The sequence below is a fragment of the Anarrhichthys ocellatus genome, unplaced genomic scaffold (genome assembly GCF_004355925.1).
Source record: "Anarrhichthys ocellatus isolate YVR2014 unplaced genomic scaffold, GSC_Weel_1.0 scaffold7203, whole genome shotgun sequence".
NCBI classification, from domain to species: domain Eukaryota; kingdom Metazoa; phylum Chordata; class Actinopteri; order Perciformes; family Anarhichadidae; genus Anarrhichthys; species Anarrhichthys ocellatus.
This window is the reverse complement of record NW_022287177.1, coordinates 1-2,409: the sequence shown is the minus strand read 5'-3', so window position 1 is coordinate 2,409 and position 2,409 is coordinate 1. Positions and strand designations below refer to the sequence as shown.

The window sequence follows — 2,409 nt, the reverse complement described above, 5'->3', positions numbered from 1 at the left end:
TGCAGGACGCTGTCTTGCGGTTTAAAGGATGTTGTGTTGAGGGGTGCACCCAGGCGACAACCTTTCGGTTCTGAAACATGAAGCGAATGCGGAAGTAACCTGGACTTGCATTCTTTCGAATGGCCATCAGGGGACGGCTCCTCTGGTTGCAAAAAAAGTCTGAGTGTATAGAAGTCTATGGTAAAAATGACTCCACTTCTCACAATCTCTAGTTTCAAGTCTTCTTCAATCCAGCATGATGCTCATTCAGTACATTATGTTGTAATTTAAAGCTAATAGAGTGTGCTTTAGGGTATGGATACCTTGTGATCGACAGGTCGCTACCACGGTGTTGTCTGTGTTTTTGTCTTACAACCTTAACCCTTTCATAATGTGTTTTCAGTTGATGAAAGTTAATTGTAACATTTTGATCGCCTAAAAAAACCAAGATGGTGACGGCCACAAATCAAGATGGTGACGGCCAAATGCTGAGCTCAAACCTGTGGGTGATGTCACAGTGACTAGGTCCACATCTTATATACAGTCAATGGATGCACCGCATCTCTTCGCAACACATACAGAAGATGACATCACCTCATGACATGCCAGAAAGTTTTGTGTTGAAAAAAAACCTTTATTGTAAGGCTCACAGGCAGAGCGTTTTGCTTTTTAATCATCTGCATTTATTACCACTGCACACAATTCATACAAGTTACAACATGACACTTGAAGCAACTGGCAGTATTTCTTCAGAAAATTTTACATTATGTCCAAAATTATTTTTACATCAGAATCATTTACATGTTTAAAAATTTAAAAAACTCAGCTGATCTGCTTCATACAGAATATATGTGTGTGTGGTCTTTGAACACATTTGCCCACAACTGCATCATATTTTGATTCAAGTATTAAGTAGTAAAATTGCTTGATCGGTGGACAGAATTACGTGTCATCATTTTTTTCTATAACTTTGTCAGAGTTTGTCTAGGATTCGACTCATAGTAGCAAGCTGGTTAACAAAAGGGCCTTCAAATGCTGAAGCCAATGTATCCATTTAAAGATTCAGTTCATCATAAAGCCAATGCATGTTGGAATCAGTCCAGTTTTTTTTCTTTTCGATTTTGGTGATAAATGTCTTGACAACAAGTTCTCTCAATCACTCTAGACACCCCTCCAGTATCAGTTTTGTACGTGTCAAGGATGACGTGTCAGGTTTCGCTCTTTACATGCATCCAATGTCTTTTGAAAATAAACTTCCAAAGCAGTTTTCTTCTTTTAGCCCTGTAACTGTTCTCTCTCCATCATACCTTCTCTCTGTATTTTCCTTTCTGTTTCCTCTTTTCCTTTATGAAACAGTGTGCATTCATACAGTTCTCTCTTTCATACAAGCATGAACATGAAGCATATGTTGTACATTTATCTGATTTGCTAAAACATGACTTTGTTGGAGAACTGAACATTATAAACGTTTCCCGTTTAATACAGTTAATTCAGTCCAAGCCAACGCAAACCAACGCCCTAAAGTAACAGTTTGAATCAACACATCTTTAAGGAAAGGAGTAACACTGGCTGCTTCAACTCATAGTCACAAGAAAGACATAATGATAAGACAATTTCTGTCTCATGGGCTTGCTTGGAAACACTTGGAAGCATGTACACTTCTACTGCTTTATACTTGAGTACGTGCATTCAGTCTCTGTGATGTTCCTTTGTCTTCTAGATCTGTTGACCCTGTGTTCCCTTACAACCGCGTAATGGATGTTTTCTTCATTTCTTTCACCCTGGTAACAAAATATAAACCACAATATTGTACTTGAGAGACATATAAAAAATTGTGTCCAGAAGCATTGCTGTGCCTGAATGTTTGAATGGTAGAACAGTAGATAATTTGCACAAACAATACCTCTGCATTTGTTGTGGTGGGAGCTGAACATCTTGCATGAGACTCTGTAAAAGAATAAAAAGTGCCCCGCACTATAAAACCGTGTTAAGTGAGCACACACTGTCAGCCACAAAGAATAGTAATTACAGTACCTGTACATTCACAGCGGTTTCTCTTGTTCATCATGCACAGTAAGAAAACCAGTAAGACACTCAGGATGATAGTGAATGCTAAAGCTCCACTCAAGAAATACTCCAAGACAAGAGAGTCCTCCTCATCTGTAGAGAGACAGACACCAGGAGACATTACAGAGCTGAAGTCTTAAGAGGAGACACAACAGGTGAATAAGGTGAAAAGTTAACTAATAGATATATCAACATGAATCTTCTCAAGTTGATTACTTACAATAAGACAATATATATTTTTACATATATTGTACATTGCCTGTGGAGTAACATACTAACAATATGAATATGAATAAATAACAAAACCTCTGAAGTAACTCACCCTCAAAGTCCAGCTTGGTCCCGTCTCCAAACAGTATGTGT

At 38.2% G+C, this 2,409-nt stretch overlaps 1 long non-coding RNA gene across 1 annotated transcript; it reads right to left on the bottom strand.

Moving 5' to 3' along the window:
• Window positions 1–1,610: 1,610 nt before the first annotated feature.
• Window positions 1,611–2,124, bottom strand: LOC116380431 (uncharacterized). Its single transcript, XR_004212558.1, has 3 exons — window positions 2,014–2,124; window positions 1,883–1,926; window positions 1,611–1,760 (listed from the first exon to the last, which is right to left on the bottom strand). It is a non-coding gene; the product is annotated as an uncharacterized LOC116380431 (long non-coding RNA).
• Window positions 2,125–2,409: the final 285 nt, after the last annotated feature.